Source organism: Giraffa tippelskirchi, chromosome 5, assembly GCF_054371585.1.
Source record: "Giraffa tippelskirchi isolate mGirTip1 chromosome 5, T2T-mGirTip1v1.2.pri, whole genome shotgun sequence".
In the NCBI taxonomy this organism is placed as follows: domain Eukaryota; kingdom Metazoa; phylum Chordata; class Mammalia; order Artiodactyla; family Giraffidae; genus Giraffa; species Giraffa tippelskirchi.
The window spans coordinates 58,474,993-58,494,065 of record NC_137279.1 but is presented as its reverse complement, the minus strand read 5'-3'; the positions used below and the strand labels follow the sequence as shown (position 1 = coordinate 58,494,065).

The 19,073-nt window shown below is 38.7% G+C and overlaps 1 protein-coding gene across 16 annotated transcripts in view; it reads right to left on the bottom strand.

Annotated features, from left to right (window-relative positions):
- ESRRG (estrogen related receptor gamma) overlaps positions 1–19,073 on the bottom strand; it is a 682,819-nt gene that overhangs the window by 81,133 nt on the left and 582,613 nt on the right. Inside the window, exon 1 of one of the 16 annotated variants that reach the window (XM_081484984.1) lies at positions 1,730–1,928. The exons of the other annotated variants lie outside the window; for them this stretch is intronic. The gene's annotated coding sequence lies outside the window, so the exon portion shown is untranslated. Of the gene's footprint in view, positions 1–1,729; positions 1,929–19,073 lie in introns of those variants that run through there. 16 annotated transcript variants of the gene reach the window in all.

The following is a 19,073-nucleotide window of genomic DNA, read 5'->3' as shown; positions in this document are numbered from 1 at the left end:
GTCCAAGTGTCACTGCCTCACATGGACCGCAGCAGAATTTCCCATGAAAATCTCCTTGCAGTATTCCAAAACACATTTTCTTACTCTTTCCTGTCAACAGGTTCACTCTGTATCTTTATATTTTATGTCTTTAAATTTATTTGGCTGTGCTGGGTCTTAGTTGCAGCATGCTGTATCTTTAGTGGTGGTATGCATGTTTAGTTGCTCTGTTGGGTCCGACTCTTTGCAACTCCATGGACTGTAGCCCGCCAGGCTCCTCTCTGTCCGTGGGGTTCCCCAGGCAAGAACACTGGAGTGGGTTGCCATTTCCTTCTCTGGGGGGTCTTCCTGACCCAGGGATAGAACATGCATCTCTTGTGTCCCCTGCATTGCAGACAGATTCTTTACCCGCTGAACCACTGCGGAATCCCTTTAGTTGAGGCATGTGGGATCTAGTTCCCTCACCAGGGATTGAACCTCGGCCCCCTGCATTGGGAATTTGGAGTCTTAACCACTGGGCCATCAGGGAAACCCCATTTCTCTATATTTTTAAAAACACAATCTAGGTTAAACTCAAACTTATAAATATTTTATCTATTATGTATGTTCATAATTTCATCAAAAAGTTGAGTGAGGTCATGGTGAGAAATGACACTCTAATTAAAACAGCTTCAAAGGATCAAAATACAGCCAGATGATTTTGATGTACATTTTAATAGCATGTTGCTCTCTCATTGCCCTTGTAGTATATGTCACATAGAAAACACTCAAAAATACTAAGTGAATAAAATTTACAACATGCTTTATAGCCACGTACTAATCAGGGTCTTTTTTTTTTTTAATTGTTTTTCTTTTGATATTTCTAAACCTGGAATGTAAACACAGAAAGATATGGACCTCTTGTCATTTCTCTCAGTAATTCTTATTTATCATGTCTTTCCTAACTAATATATTGTAACTTTAGAATGGTACAGAAAGCTTGACAGTGCAAAACAGCATGAAGCAATTAAAAAAAGAGAGAGTTGTTGAAAGGAATGTGCGTGCATTTTAAGTCACTTCAGTCATGTCCAACTCTTTTTGACCCTGTGGGCTGTAGCCTGCCAGGCTCCTCTGTCTGTGGGATTCTCCAGGCAAGAACACTGGAGGGGGTTGTCATGCCCTCCTCCAGGGGATCTGCCTGATCCAGGGACTGACCCCATTCCTCTTATGTCTCCTGCATCCGCAGGTGGGTTCTTTACCACTAGCGCCATCTGGGAAGGCTTCTGTTGAAAGGGAGGGCATCTAAATTGAATTTTTCAATATTCATCCTTGTAATATAAGAGGAAACAGCATTTGATTTACTGGGAAAACCTCAGATAAATATTAAGAAAAATTAACTCATAAGAATTATATTTAGATTCCAAATATTGAGCAAGAAAGGCCAAGGTCCCTACACTTGGGAAATTTGATAAATGAAGAAAACCATTCTCTTTCCGAGACATTTTTATTGCTTTCTAGTCTGGAAGCAGATGAATGAATGTGATCACGTGTTAAGCTCTCTTCCAGTTCTAAGACTCTGTGAATGAAATGGTATACTTAAAAAGATGGAATTGACCCACAGATTCAGAGTACAACAACTGCCTTGGCAGTGGGAAACGTCAACATACTTCATATCTTAAATCAGGAAGACCAGAGCCAAATGGATAGCATTAACGAACCAGAAGAGCAGAAGCTTTTCTGGCACAGGCCTCAGCCTTCCCCTTTCACTGACCTTGGCCAAATGCATTTCCTTTTGTTCTTGACAATAATACAGCAAATAAAGTGCCCGTGTTTGAAAAGCGCTTCTAGCTTATTACTGCATTAGGAAAAGATCAATGCCTGTTGCATATGCCTGTGCAGACTGAAGAATGGAAAATTAGAAACAGCTTCAGATTTGTGAGCACTGTACTACACAGAGACTAGATTATGCTAAGGAGAGGACAATATGACCTAATAATGGAGATTATGAAAACAACCAATGAGCAGCTAATACCTATTCTAGTACTTAACTGAATTTCATCTGGAGTTTCAAAATAAAAAGGCATTTGGCTAAATAGGATCAGGTTTCAGTAAATATGCTACAATGAGTAATGTTTCATCTAAACATCTATAGTCACCCTTTTAGGGCTTCCCTGGTGGCTCAGTCAGTAAAGAGTTTGCCTGCAATGCAAGAGACCCAGGTTTGATCTCTGGGTTGAGAAGATCCCTTGGAGAAGGGAATGGCAATCCACTCCAGTATTCTTGCCTGGAAAATTCCGTGGACAGAGGAGCCTGGCAGGCTACAGTCCACGCGGTCGGAAAGAACTGAACACAACTGAATGACTAACACACACAGACACACGTATATATACACACAGAAATTATAGTTATATATCATGTATATATACATATATACATAAATACATAGAGAAATAGATGTGTGTGTGCTTGCTCGGTGGAGTTTGATTCTTTGCGACTCCATGGAATGTAGCCCACCAGGCTCCTCTCTCCATGGGATTTCCCAGCAAGAATACGGAATAAGTTGCCATTTCCTTCTCCAGGGGATCTTCCCGACCCAGGGATCAAATCTGCGTCTCTTGCATCTCCTGCATTGCAGGTGGATTCTTTACCACTTAGCCACCTGGGAATCCCTACATAGAAATAGATAAATACACACAAATTCTAAATCAATAATATATGGTTCCATTTCTTTACTTTCTTGATAATGATCTGGCAGGTCTAATGATTCTGTGGCAATAATTTATTTGCAAGATTTTTCCATTCAAAGAAAACCCCATGTTACATGAGTTCATATTGATGTTTATATCGGGAGTTGCAAATTCAAACAACTACAAGGACTCTGGATGTAAACTGAGTAAGTGAAACAGACCGTGTGTTTAAAAAAAAATAAGGAGGACGTACTGTGGTGACCCAGAGACCACTGGTCCCACCATGTACACAGTCCCTCCCAGCACCCCTGTGATGTTGCCGTGTGGGGGTCTAGGCACTTCCAAATGGAAGGCCAGCATTATCAGTTTCCAATTCCAAAAGAAGCCAGCAGTCTGGATCTTTACATAAAATTACCCAATGATTATATGTTCACACCAAGTTTTAGCTAATCAATGGCCCTCAGGATGCCGAATTATAGTCTTTGGTTTATCTTCTTTAACACAGGGGCCATTTGTTAGAAGTTCCCTGATAGAAGTCAACTCTGACAGCTGGCTGATTAAACTGATCATATTATAAGTTGGTAGCTATTTAGATATTTTATTTAGGCCTTCCTTATATATGAGTATAACTTAATTGCTTAAGTTGTTTGATAGGCTATATTTTGAAATTCTAATTGAAAAATGCTATTATCCACAGGCGCAGAAAACAAATTCATGGTTACCAAAGAGGAAAGGAAGTAGAGGGAGAAATTAGGAGTTTGGGATTAACATACACACACTACTGTACATAAAATACAGAACTAACAACAACCTACTGTGTAACACAGGGAACTCTACTCAATATTTTATAATAATCTATAAGGGAAAATAATCTGAAAAAGAATATATATATATATATACATACACATGGAAATATATGCTGCTAAGTCGCTTCAGTCGTGTCCGACTCTGTGTGACCCCATAGATGGCAGCCCACCAGGCTCCGCCGTCCCTGGGATTCTCCAGGCAAGAATACTGGAGTGGGTTGCCATTGCCTTCTCCAGTGCATGAAAGTGAAAAGTGAAAGTGAAGTCGCTCAGTCGTGTCTGACTCTTAGCGACCCCATGGACTGCAGCCTACCAGGCTCCTCTGTCCATGGGATTTTCCAGGCAAGAGTACTGGAGTGGGTTGCCATTGCCTTCTCACAGATCAATTCATTGAATTCTCACAGCACCTGCATGCTGCTGCTGCTGCTGCTAAGTCGCTTCAGTCGTGTCCGACTCTGTGCGACCCCATAGACGGCAGCCCACCAGGCTCCGCCATCCCTGGGATTCTCCAGGCAAGAATACTGGAGTGGGTTGCCATTTCCTTCTCCAATGGAAATATATACTTATGTGCATAACTGAATCACTGTTGTATACCTGAAACTAACACAACACTATAAATCAATTAGACTTCAATAAAAAAATAAAATTAAAAAAATGCTATCTAGTAGGGTTGTAGGTATAATAATGTATAAAATATAAGGATTCTCATTAGAAATCATTTCAAACAAGAGTAAAAAGTGAATCATCTATGCCCACATATAGCACCTGTCAGTTAAGAATGTTGACATGTTTTGATCCACATAAGCCCTCTTAAAGAATCTTGCTTAAATAAGCACAAGTCTCCATGGCTGTTTATAGTAAATGGCAGTGAAGGCTTTCCTTAAATTCATCCATCATGTTTACAAAATATCTTGACTTTAGGAAGGAATATCTTTCTGCCTAGCAAAATCTGTTGGAACCTGCAAAGTCAACTCTTATAATACAATTGGTGTGTCATGACTGTCACTAAGATGACACCAAATTAATCATCATTGGGAATTAGCTGACAAAGAACTGCTCTTCTGTTGGCCTAGACCCTTCCTCCCCTAACTTTTTGTGTAATATGTAAGAGAAGGTCTTCGATGTGCAAAAGAGTAAGATACGTGGAATACCTTTTGGAACTGTCCTAGTAGGAATTTGGTTTTAATTATGATTTCTTTGGTTTGGTACATCACCAAACACAATGGACTAGAAGATGCTACTGACAGCTGGAGGGGGTGGGTGTCAGTGGGAGATGGCCAAGACGGTGTTACTATCAAAGATGTAAGAGAAACGAAAGGGAAAGAAACTAAATTTCAAAAGCTTCAAGAGTTTAAAAAATAAAACCTCTATGATTAAAAGAAGGCACTAAAAATTACTTAATCATTAACTCTTTAAAAATACATGGAGGGAAGAAGTGAGTCTTTAAACAGATCATGACACACACTGGACAACCAGCAGTAATATATCACTGAAGTCAGGATGAATTAAAATATAAACTTATTCATAACAGAGGGAAGTCAAATCTGTACACCTGCTGAATGAAATGGTTATTCCATGATTCTCATCATTACCAAACCACTCGTGCAACATGAGCCTCTGACAGAGAGGTAAGGGCTTCCTCTAACTCTTCATATTTCAGAAACTCACTTTAACAAGCATCTCATCTTTGCTGCCATCAAGAGAACTGGATAGGAATCCCCTGCAAGTTGTCATCCAAGTGCCCTAATAATCAAGAAGGCTGTTACTGGGTAGCATGACCACCACCACCACCTCCTGCCCACTATCCACAAGGGCTTCTTGGCTTCCCTCTTTAGTACGCAGGGTCCATAATGGCCAAGGAAACGGAAGACCTTGAAACTGAACTCAAGTCAAGACATGGCAGGTCAAGAAAGTGTAGCAACTGGGCCACCAAAAAAGCCCAAGAACACACTTAAATGTCATAATAACATTTCCATCAGCATGTTGAGACTGGAAAAGACTACACCACTTAGATTACAAAAAAATTTTTAGATAGCCATATATATTGGTTTCCTCATGCCTTTAGCCAAATCCTAAGGAGATAGTCAATATAGACAAAGACTTTATGTGATTTTGGGTGGGGGTGGGGAACCACAGCAAAGTCATTCTCCTTCTTCCTACTTCTCTCATCTGGCTACCCGATTTAATTTTATATGTACTATATTCATACACACACACACATATATATGTATGTGTATATATATACACATACATGCATGCTCAGTTGCTCAGTCATGTCTGACTCTTTTGCAACCCCATGGACTGCAGCCTGCCAGGTTCTTCTGTCCATGGGATTCTCCAGGCAAAGATTCTGGAGTGGGTTGTCATTTCCATCTCCAGGGGATCTTCCTGACCCAGGGATTGAAAGCGTGTCTTCTGTATTGGTAGGGAGATTCTTTATCAATGAGCCACCAGGGAAGCCCATACACACACACACACACACACACACACACACACACACACACACACACACACATGTATGTGTGTATATTTAGGACTGGTCACACACACACACACACACACACACACACACATGTATGTGTGTATATTTAGGACTGGTCAGATCTTTTTTAAAAATAATTGATATGTTCTGTAAATTAATGTAACTTGTTGTTAAAAACATGCTATAAACGGGAAAAACATAAGCTTTTCTGAGCATTCCTTGCTTGGCTATTACTGAAATGATTTCCCAAATTTCAAATAACTTTCCAGCTCTGATAAAAATTTGTATATCTTAAAAATGTTAACATCACTTCATGTGTTTTACTTGCTATTTACAAAAGTAACAGCAAAAGTACTGTTCAGTATTAAAATGCAAAAAACAGAGCTCAGCTCAGTAATTCTCTGCATATCTGTCCATAATATGATGTAGTTTTTACTGCTGGGGATATAATTCAAGAATATCTGCATATCATGGAGCTGTTTTAAGACCAGCTGAATACTTGAAAGATCTCATGGTATCAAACACACTGAATAAATGTTCACTGGTAACAAGAATGAAAAGAAATATAACAGGAATTATTTTAGTTATTGGTTCTAATAAAATGACAGTTCATTTATCTATCAACATGTATTCAGTCTCAAATTGAGATAAATTTTAAAAGTTAAGATACAGAAGAGACCTTGTATGAAGGTAAAAAGAAATCATCTACAGAAAAGAATGCTTGGTTTTCTGTTTCCCTGATAGTTAGTATAGATTTTCTTTTTCAAGACTGAGGTACACTTAGAGAAAATGGGAAAATTAAAAATGTGGCATGGACTCTTGTGAATCTATACTGCCTCATTTAGTAAACGTGTTAATGTGTTCTGAATTTTTTGTGAAGTCGTTAACATAGGATTACACCAAACACTGTACTATCCCCATATTTGAATCATCTGTTGCCTATTTAACAAAACAAAGTATCTGGATGTGGAATACAATGCTGTAAAATTTTTCTTGAAATCAAGGAGTTAATTAAGTACAAAACAAAGGAGGAATAAATTCTAAAATAGTCCCTGAAAAAAAATGAGGGAGGGAATCTGATTTTTGAGGAAAACAAAATATATTTTCACAAGTGGGATGTTAATTACTTCAAATAATATCAAAATAGATGTCTGTGAACAGTTGTGCACAATTTTAAAAGTATCACCATAATACGTTGCTATCAGATAATGCAACATAAATAGAAATATAAGATCAATTACATACATTTTATCAATCCAATGTCTGAATTCAATGAACATACATAAAAATAAAGCTATTTTATATTTTAAAAGTTTTCACCTTTTTCAAGAAATTCCAGTAACAGTATTCCACTTTTCATATAGTGAAATATGAATATATACAACGGATAATTCAGAACCACATTAACAATTTCTAAAACTGAAAATTCAAATCTGTCCAACTTTTCTACTTTTCCTATCTGGCATAAGTATAATTTCTGAAGCTACCTGGGTTTCAGCTTCTTTACCAAAACAAATTTCAGCACAATCTTTCAAGATTCTTGAATAAAGTTTGCTTTTAAAACATTTTGAAAAGAAGAACTTCAAAAGATATTTTTGCCACAAATGAAATAGCTGTGGTTTTGAAAACCAATAATCAGTGTTTTCTTTTAAAGACAATTAATGGTAAAGTTAAGAGGTACATTAACTTTGGCCATTAGCTGCTGCTTCTAAGACACCTCAGTCGTGTCCAACTCTGTGCGACCCCATAGATAGCAGCCCAGAAGGATGTGTTATTTTTAAAATACAACACCTAATAATGATACAACTGTTAAGTTAAACCATAAAAATCTATATGTCAACTTCTACTTGTCCAAGAAATCTAATAGCTGAAGTAACTTTGGGTTTTCCAAAGCTTCCTTTGTTAGCACTGTTGCAACATATGAGATATTTTATCCTACATATAATTTCTATATATGCTGTCCAAACAATACACATATGATTATTAATGTTTTAAAAAATACTACCATATTATTTATTGATACTTCAATATAGATGAGGTATTATAAATCTCATATAAATAGTATACTGGCAATGGAAATAAAATAACTATATTTTTACTATGAAAATTTAGATAGACATCCTCTGGAATTCTAAGCAAGAAAATCATTTTGGAAAATTATATCTAATTCCATAATCTACAATTATGCTTCAAATCAATGCTTTGGACCAAAATGAAATTATATTCAGAAATTCTAATGACAATCTACACCTCAATTGCAATATGCCCCCTCCAAAATTTTAAAAGAAAACAGTAGCAATTTTACTGTAATCTGATGAAGAAGCATTTAGACCTTTGGGCAAGGAGTTAATGAATTATAGATCTGAAACCAAGTTCCATGGATTCACTATGGACTTTCATTCTAATAGTTAAAGTACATGTCTATCAAATTGCTCATGAGGACAAATTTATGGAAAATAACCAAGAGGAAAAGCTTTGTTCTTATTAAGAAACATGAATATGTATGTAATTTTAGCCAGACTAAATTAACCCAAAAATGAATAAATAAAAAAAATAAGGACAATAATTGTCACCAGAGAAGGCTTGCTTCCCTTTCTGCTCTTACAAAAGCATCTATGTTTAGAGTTTCAAAACAGAACTCATCATTTTGAATAAAACTACTTGGAAAGAGACAAAAGAAAAGGAATATGAGAGGAAACCATTATGGAGTAAGTAAAAAGCACAGTGTCTCCCCCTTAGTAATCAACCTGTTTAAAGCAGGGATAGCCTGCAGGCTTGCTATGAACATTGTACATGATAATTAGTGTGCACGCAAGTAGTATGCTATTGCTGAGGTGTGTCCACTTCCTAAGCACGACTCTATTTAGAAAGGTTACACTGAGTCATTAATCCAAATTCTACATTAAACATTTTCTGAAACTGCATGAATTCTGAATAGAGTAAAATCCCATTTTAGCAGCAACAGTACACATATGAAATGAATATGCAAAGTATCACAGATAGTTGTGCGAATTCTTCCCCATCTTTGTGGGCATGCTATGTTTACCTGTCTTCTTCCTGGCAAATGCTCTATCATCAATTCATCCGAACCAATATCAACACATCAGTGGATTATATCTGTGATTTTGTCTTTACTTTCAATCTAATGGGGTCTTCCCAGGTGGTGCTAGTGGCAAAGAACCCTCCTGACAATGCAAGAGATGTAAGAGACACGGGTTCGATCCCTGGGTCGGGAAGATACCCTGGAGGAGGGCATGGCAATCCACTCCAGTATTCTTCCCTAGAGAATCCCATAGACAGAGGAGCCTGGCGGGTTTCGGTCCACAGGATTGCAAAGAGTTGTAGGTTACTGAAGCAACTTCGCAGTCACTAATGGTTTAATTTGATTGATGTTTGCTCATGATTAGGGATTTTAGAATGTAAAATCAGTACTTTGTGAGTTTAGCAAACATGCAAATTATACTGCTGTTATCTCTCTCATCTTCTTAGGCTACGATTTCTTCTGTAACCTTTTAATATATGAAGACCTGAAAGCAAGGAACTCACACATCAAACAACAAACAAAACCAGGCAATGAGGTTCATTTCTGTTAATAATTATTATGATTTAACTTTGGCATTGCCTTATATAAAATAGAAATAAATAACTACAATTTTAATTTTTAAATTAAATTATAAATTTAATTTAATATAACCCCCCGTTATATTCCAGACATTTCAAATACATCAATCAACTCTACCTCAAAGACTATGGAATACAGTAAGCAAAAACACCCAAGTGAATTATTAATGTCTACAAAGCACTTTCATGGATATCATCTCATCTAATTCCTAACAGTGCTATAAACATAGGATTGATATTTCCAATTTGTAGTCAGAGGAGATAAGCAACTTGTGATCAAGATCTCGGATTTATTTTTCTAATTCCAAGTGCTCCTTAAACTACTGTGAGTGTGTGTGTGTGTGTGTGTGTGTGTGTGTGTATTATATATAATCTTCATTTTCCAAAACTCAATAAATTTATTAAAAAAAATTTAAAAATAGAAAAAGTAAAAATAGAGAATAGCAGATAATATACCCATTGCTCTTCCCAGCCCCTTCCCCCCAAACAGACATTTTGAGTATTTCCTGGGTCCTTTTCTGAGACCTTACAGGCAATGGGAACAAAGAGAAGGGCAAGTTCATGACTGACAATGTGGCAGGGGAAGAGAAGACAGGGTCAAAGAAGAGCCAAAATCTGGATCCCAAAGGAAAAAACAGTGCTCTTGGCCAAAATGGGGGAACCAGAAGAGGAATAGGTTTCAAAATAAAAATAAGAAGTACGGTGTTCTGCCTGTAAGACTTGAGATGATTTGGGGAAATCCAAGGTATAGCACATAGAACTCAAAACTGAAATTCAAGTCAGAACTCAGAACTGGTGTTGTAAACTTGAGCCCCAATGCAGACATGTAAAAATATAACTGAAGATTTGCTTTTCAGAAAGTAAAATGGAAGGGCTAGGACCAATCTTGGAAACTTCTCAAAAATACGGTGAAGAAACAATAAGTGAAATGAGATGAAGGCAACTAGGAATGGTGATTTCAAAAGTAGGAGGGGGGAAACTGCTGGCTATTGTACTATATTAATTGAGGGAGAACAAACCATTAGGAGGTGGGATTCCTACAAGCTTAGCAAAATGAATGGGGATAGTAAAACCGAAGAAATTATATAATATCAACTTAAGGAACACATGTCAATGTTACTGTAAGTTATGATAAAACTGAGTATCTTAAACAAAGTGTGAATGTAGTCTTCAAGATATTTTTAAATCAACTTTGATGAAAATATGGGCTTCCCAGGTGGCTCAGTGGGTAAAGAACCTGCCTGCAATGCACGAGATGCCGAAGATATGGGTTTAATTCTTGGGTTGGGAAGATTCCCCTGGAGGAGGGCATGGCAACCCACTCCTGGATTCTTGACTGAAGAATCCCACGGACAGAGGAGCCTGGTGGGCTACAGTCCATAGGTCTCAAAGAGTCAGACATGACTGAAGCAACTGAACACAGAACACCCAGTAGATGAAAATATATGCAGTATCACAGATTCTTCTCAAACCAAAACTCTCCTAAAGGCAGTCATTATTAACAGCATGACTAATATAACGCATCATATCCAAAGGGAAGGGAAATTATTATATCCTATTGTACTGCTCTATTTGTGTCTGTGTAGATGTGTGTGTGGATGTGTTTAGTGTTTGAATTGTAATGTATCTTTGCATTTTCTTTAACACACTGTGGAAAAAAAAAGAGCAGATCAGAGTCAAAGGAGTAAATACCAATACAATTAAATTGTAAGAATTTTAACAATCGTACATCTTTTAGAAAAACCACAGAGCTCTATGCTACCAACAGTTCTAAGGTCCAAGGGACTGGATTAATTTTTCTATTTCTGCTATTTTTTAAATTAAATCCCTCCAAACCCCAATCGCACATGAAATATCACTCTAGAGTACTCTGAAGGTTATGAACTTAAAGAACTATATAATCCACACTGATTTGGATGTTGTTTATGTTAGGGATGGGCAAAAGAGTTTGGATAAACCCATAAAAAGGAGCTGAAACTAGCTATTCTCCTCTCTGGAGTAAGGAAGTAAAGACTCCTTCAATCTTACACCAGGTAAAACTGTGCCTCACTTACAAAGTTCATCGATATGTTTTCTGGGCTAAAGATCCTGTTATAGATTTTTGGAGAAAATGAAAGCAGAGGGCAGTAGAAGTGGTTCTAATGATGAAAATCCAAGACTGAATATTACCTTGTGATTTCAAGCCTTTAAATAGAAACAGTATTGTCTGATCCCTCATTGGGGAGCATGGAAGAGTAACAGGAGAACTAAAAACCCAACTTCATTTTACCCAAGAGAGTACAGGCCACAGACAGCATCTCCATCAGACTCGTATTCAGTAACTAGGGGTGGATGATATAGCACATGTCCCTTTTTTGTCCCTTAAGTCTATGATGCTTTATTAACAACTGACTTTCTAAAGCTTCAGCTTTATTGACACATGACCAAGACCATGCGGTATGGTGATGCTCTGTTTACACAAACACTCAAACAACTACTGTGGTATCATAGAAAGAAATTGCATCTTTGTCCCCATTCCTGAGACACAGCTCCTAAAATCATCAGAACTGTCTGAGTGATAAATAAGCTCGATAGGAGTCACTTTGGTGCCCATGAGACAATTTATGAGCCCCTTGACAGCTTCAGGATGGGGGCTCTTGGTCAGGAAGGCCAAACCTTGATTAGAAATTTGGAACTTTCAACCCCACACCCCTACACACAACTTCCAGAGAGCAGATAGTGGCTAGAGACTGAATAAGTTGCCAATGGCCAATAAGTCAATCAGTTGTGATTATTTAGTGGAAATCTCCACAAAATACCCCCAAAATGGGACAGTCTGGAGAGCTTCCAAGCTGGTAAATATCATGGTGCTGGGAGGACAGAGCATTCAGAGAAGGGATAGAAGCTCTGAAACCCTGCCCATCCCTGACTCTATGCCTATTTCCCATTCACTGTTCTTTGAGTATATTCTTTATAAGAACCCAAAAATAATAAGTGCAGTTCCTTTCTGAGTTACATGGGCCTTTCCAGGAAATTGTCAAACCTGAGGAGGGTCATTGAGACCATGGGAATCTGTGTGCTGCTTTTTGGTTCATGAAGCACTTCATCGACCTTACCTCACTGGATTCTCATATCTACTCTAAGAGATAAGTATTGTGCTTTCCCATTTTACAAATGAGGAAACTGAGGCAGATTCAATCCATTACAAGGTTGTGGATCACAGTTAGCACACTTACATGAGTACCACATGGCTGCCTTCCTTACATACAAGGAACTGTCTGCATCCAGTATTATAAAAAAAAAGAAGTCATTTAAACAAAGAACTGCCACTGAAATAAGCTGGTATTGTTCAGATTGCTCAATCCGAATGAATAACAGTCACTATGCCATCTCAATTAATTAGGGAAGGCTATACTCATTTATCTTCTTTTCCATTGTTGCTTAGCTTTTTAACTAAAATGGACAGTCCTTTATTGTTGTGATTTTTTTTAAAAAGTGGAAAGAAAAAAAAATGAACAAAATCAATTATGGTTGTTGGTGAATTTCATATATCTGAGGCCCAACTTTACTGTTTTAATTAAATGGAAATATAGGCCCATTGTTTGAAAAACATTAAAAGACAATTCCAACACTGACACTGACCCTCCCCCATGCCCCAACCTTGTCTTTTTAAAGGGGAACACCTATGACAACCAGGCCAAGCACTGCCTGGTAGACTGAATGCTGATAATGGCCAATTGTAAATAACTATCTGCATTTTAATTATTCCTCTAAAAAGCCAACTAATTATAAGTCAACCACATGGTACATTTCAATAAAGTTAGTAAATTATCTAAAGTCATTCGATAGAGTGCACAGATTTGAAATCAAAAGTATCTATGGATAAGTTTGAATAAATTACCAGGGAGTAATTCTAGGATTTATTCTACTCACACCGACTGAATCTTACTAGGAGTTTGCATCCTGAAACACAAGGAAAATCTCTTAAAACTGGTGTGTGTGTGCGTGCATGCTTAGTCGTCAAGTCCTGTCCAACTCTTTACATCCTCATGGACTGTAGCCTGCCAGGCTCCTCTGTCCACGCAATTTTCCAGGCAAGAATACCAGAGTGGCTTACCATTTCCTTTTCCAGGGGATCTTCCTGACCGAGGGATTGAACCTGTGTATCTTGTGTCTCCTGCACAGGCAGATTCTTTACCACTGAGTCACCAGGGAAGCCCTGAGGAAGCATTTCATGGCGGTGGCATTGTGACTTTAAAGTTATGAAACTGGATCAAACCCCAGCTGCATCACTTCCCAGATATGTGATCTTCATCTCTTTAGGGCCTCAGCTTGCTTATGTGTAGAATGGGTATGAAACCAGTATATACCTTGCAGACACATGGTGACAAAATGAGATGAGTCTCCAGTACAAGACATGCCAGCCATTGTTAGTATTCACATGTGCATTACAAATACATTTTACTATCCTTTAAATGTTTAGGTTTTCAATTTTCTACCTAGAAATTAATGTCTTTTGGGGACAGCAATATTACTTACCCCCATCTGAGTACTCTTTTAAGTAAGAATATTTTGAGAATAGCAAAATGTCCTCGAAAATCTATTTGCTCAATGGTTCCATCAGTCCTGTTATTTGGCCAAACATTCAATCGAGAGGGAAGACTTGGCAAACTATCTTCCATCACTCCCACCTGTCAAGACTGGTCCTCTCCCTCCATCCCACCATCTGACCAGAGTGTTCAGCATCCTGGAACCAACTAATGAAAGCTAATCACTCATTTCACAAGAAAGTGGAGTGGAAAAAATGACTGCTTTCAGCTTGAATCACAGCTCTATCTCTTTTTCACTGTGTGATCTTTTCACAATTCATGAACACCTTTGAGTATCTTTTGTTCCCTCTCCTGCATAGCTAGACCGAGGAATTAGGAAAACAGCATCTCTAAAAGGCCTTACACAGTACCAGGCACACAGCTGCTGCTGCTGCTGCTAAGTCGCATCAGTCGTGTCCGACTCTGTGCGACCCCATAGACGGCAGCCCACCAGGCTCCGCCGTCGCTGGGATTCTCCAGGCAAGAATACTGGAGTGGGTTGCCATTTCCTTCTCCAGTGCATGAAAGGGAAAAGTGAAAGTGAAGTCGCTCAGTCATGTCCGACTCTTAGCGACCCCGTGGACTGTAGCCTACCAGGCTCCTCCATCCGTGGGATTTTCCAGGCAAGAGTACTGGAGTGGGGTGCCATTGCCTTCTCCAGGCACACAGCAGACACTCAGTAAATATTCATTCTCTATGGCCTTCATCCACGTCTTTCCCAGGAAAGAAGAACATAGCATGTAAGGAAACATTTGCAAGGCAGGCGAAAAAAAAAAAAACAGTCATCATTGGTGGAATTTCAGGACTCAGTAGTATCTTGGTAGAGCAGCTATTTTGAGACCTGGGGCATTTTTAGCATCTGTCACAGCATAATAGGCAACCACTTGATCGGAGCTGCAGAGAGTAGGCTATGGCTAGCGGTGATGTTTCCATAAACTCCTCAAGGTAAAATCTTGCAAGTGCTTGTGTGAGAGTGAGAAATCTATCTTCTCTCTTTCTAAGAAAGATGAGAGGGACACTGGTCTCTAGGCAAATGTTTGAAATGAAAAAGCTAGTATGATTAGAACAAACCAGTATGGAGCATAATAAACAATGTCTAATGATAGAAAACATTTTTATTTTTCAAAGCTGATACTATTACATGGGAAGGCTTACTTGATGTCCAAAATTCACATGGCACTCAGCTCTCATTACTTTAGGAACTCAGGTTAGCTCAAAAATGACAGGGCCACGATACACATAGAAACAGGAAACCCCGATTAGGTACAACTGCTAAAGTCCAACATAATCAATCATAATTGGCCTTATTTTATCTTTTCACTTGATAAAAATAAATTCTGGAAATTTGTGGAGAAGTATGTACAGTAAAAACCTGTTTAAATTATTTCAGAAAACTAAGTTTCAAATAATTTAAAAGATAAACTGCTACTATCAAATGTCAAATGCATAAAATGTCAATTTCTTGGGAAGGGTATAGCACAGATTTCATTTCTATTATGCTTTTTGTACCTTTCCTCTATTTCTTGAGACAAATAAATTTTGAGAGAGCCTAATTAGCCATCCATTCAGGTGTAACTCAGTGAAAAAGCTGAGGGCATTCCTGACTGTTTTCCCCCAACTTCTGATTTCTTAGAATGCTGAGTTTCTGCTTACACTGCCTCAAAGGGATGAGTTTACACTGCAGATGGGATCCAAGGGGAGATTTTATTTTCTGCAATGCCAGATTATGAAAACAATTATACAAAGCATCAGTGACATCTCTTCTCTGCAGAATTTTGGTAGGAACATGGGAGAACATTAAAAGAAAAAAAAAAGAAACTGTAACAAGTTACATATTTTAGTAGCACAGGGCAAAGCCAAAGGTTTATTTCTACATTTCATATGCATTATTTTGACTGCACGCTGCCCCAAAGCCAATTCAGAGAGCAATCAGGGATTACCCACAGCTCTGTTTCCTCTGGAGAAGAACACACATTCTTACATTGCTTCCAACCCGTACAAGCCCCATCCCCGGGGTCAACTGGCTCACTGAGAAAGTCAGATGAGGAACAACATAAAACACGATTACTGCTCTGGTTTTCCCTAAATGCTCTAGGTAGCCGTCACTTTACCCTGTATACACTGCATTCCATTACTGCCCAAAGTAATAAAGACTTCTGTCACCACAAGAGCTTTTCATCTTCAGAGCTCCTTTCTCTTCTCCTGATAAGACTGCCAACTCCACTCTCTGTAAATGAGCTCATGTGAACACTTTATTTTCAGCACGTGAAAACAAAAAGGGCCACTGCCCAGCTTCAGAGATGGAGGGGGTGGTGCTCTGTCTTCAAAGTCAGACGGGGATGTTTGAAAGAGATTGAAGCTGACCTAGGGAGCCTCCCTTGGAATAAGGAAGTTAAGGCTGAGCCATTCTATTCCTCACTAGTCTCACTTCTATTTTACAATGAAGTAAGACTTGGGGGGGTGGGGGGGGGGGAGGAGAGGGAGGAAGGAGAACAGAGCAGCTACCTTTAAACCGATTTTCTGTGTGTGAACATTAGATGTTTGCATTCACTTTGGACAACACCACTAGCCAATACCCATGCCATCACAAGTGTATGTGAGCTGAACATGTCACATGTGGGACAGATGGCTAAACCATCACAATGCAGTCAATTCTGAAATAAGTGAATCGCAGCTTAGGTGTCCTCGTCCAAACAGTAAGTAAATTTAATTTTTTTGCAATCAGTGGCATATGTTCGCATCTGTGTACAATATGACTTGGGCCAAATCTGATCTGGCCATGATGTCCTGAGTACTAAGGCCGTATAATTCCTAGATTAAATGTATTGCAAATACCAGAGGGGGACAGGTTAACTAATTAAGAATATACATTGCTTTTCTGGTCCCCTGGATATCTACCATGCTTGTGCAAAGAGTGACTGACCAGCCAGAGGATCTTCTCTGTTGTATTTCTAAAATGCTTAAACGTGCCCCATAAAATAATAATACATAGAACACACTTAATTTCCTATCATATCTAACAGAGATTGGCTTTATCTGTCCACATCAATTATATCCACAATCATATCATTAATCATTAATCATCATTACATCCATCTCCACAAAGCTAGTGGAGGTGATGGAATTCCAGTTGAGCTATTTCAAACCCTAAAAGATGATGCTGTGAAAGTGCTACACTCAAAAGGCCAGCAAATTTGGATAACTCAGTAGTGGTCACAGGACTGGAAAAGGTCGGTTTTCATTCCAATCCCAAAGAAAGGCAATGCCAAAGAATGCTCAAACTACCGCACAATTGCACTTATCTCACAGGCTAGCAAAGTATTGCTTGAAATTCTCCAAGCCAGGCTTCAACAGTACATGAACTGTGAACTTCCAGATGTTCAAGCTGGATTTAGAAAAGGCAGAGGAACCAGATATCAAATTGCCAACAACCACTGGATCATTGAAAAAGCAAGAGAGTTCCAGAAAAACATTTACTTCTGCTTTACTGACTATGCCAAAGCCTTTGACTGTGTGGATCACAACAAACTGTGGAAAATTTTTAAAGAGATGGGGATACCAGACCACCTGACCTGTCTCCTAAGAGATCTGGATGCAGGTCAAGCAGCAACAGTTAGAACTGGACATGGAACAACAGACTGGTTCCAAATCGGGAAAGAAGTACGTCAAGGCTGTAAATTGTCATCCTGCTTATTTAACTGATATGCAGAGTACATTATGAGAAATGCTAGGCTGGATGAAGCATGAGTTCGAATCAAGATTGCTGGGAGAAATATCAATAACCTCAGATATGCAGATGACATCACCCTTACGGCAGAAAGCGAAGAAGAACTAAACAGCCTCTTGATGAAAGTGAAAGAGGAGAGTGTAAAAGTTGGCTTAAAACTCAACATTCAGAAAACTAAGATCATGGCATCTGCTCCCATCACGTCATAGCAAATAGATGGGGAAACAATGTAAACAGTGAGAGACTTTATTTTGGGGGGCTCCAAAATCACTGCAGATGGTGACTGCAGCCATGACATTAAAAGATGCTTGCTCCTTGGAAGAAAAGTTATGACCAAACTAGACAGCATATTAAAAAGCAGAGACATTACTTTGCCAACAAAGGTCTGTCTAGTCAAAGCTATGGTTTTTCCACTAGTCATGTATAGATGTGAGAGTTGGACTATAAAGAAAGCTGTGTGCCAAAGAATTGATGCTTTTGAACTGTGGTGTTGGAGAAGACTCTTGAGAGTCCTTTGGACTGCAAGGAGAGCCAACCAGTCCATCCTAAAGGAAATCAGTGCTGAATATTCATTGGAAGGAATGATGCTGAAGCTGAAACTCCAATACTTTGGATACCTGATATGAAGTACTGACTCATTTGAAAAGACCCTGATGCTGGGAAAGATTGAAGGCAGGAGGAGAAGGCGACGACAGAAGATGAGATGGTTGGATGGCATCACCGACTCAATGGACATGAGTTTGAGTAAACTCTGGGAGTTGGTGATGGACAGGGAGGTTTGGCGTACTGTAGTCCATGGGGTCACAAAGAGTTGGACACAACTGAGTGACTGAACTGATCATTATATCCACCTAAATCAACTTATTCAAATATGTAAAAAGTGCTTATTATGTGCCACACTCTGTAGTAGGCATGGGGTTACTTTCCTTCCAGGGCTCCCAGTCTGGTGGAGGCAGGTAAATAATTACAGATAAATAATTACTGTGGAATGTCGTTTTCTAATAAAGGCACAGGTCGGACCCTAGAAAGAACATAAGGAAGAAAAGTTCTCTGGGGAAGTAAAGGAAGGTACTCAGGCATCTCTGAGTTGAGGAGCCAACCTGTACATGTAAATGAGGAAGACAGAAGCACATTTTAGTCACAGAAACTAGCTGTGGCAACTGTTTCTTTGTTTGTTGCTTACTTGCTAAGTCCTGTTTGACTCTTTTACAACCCCATGGACTG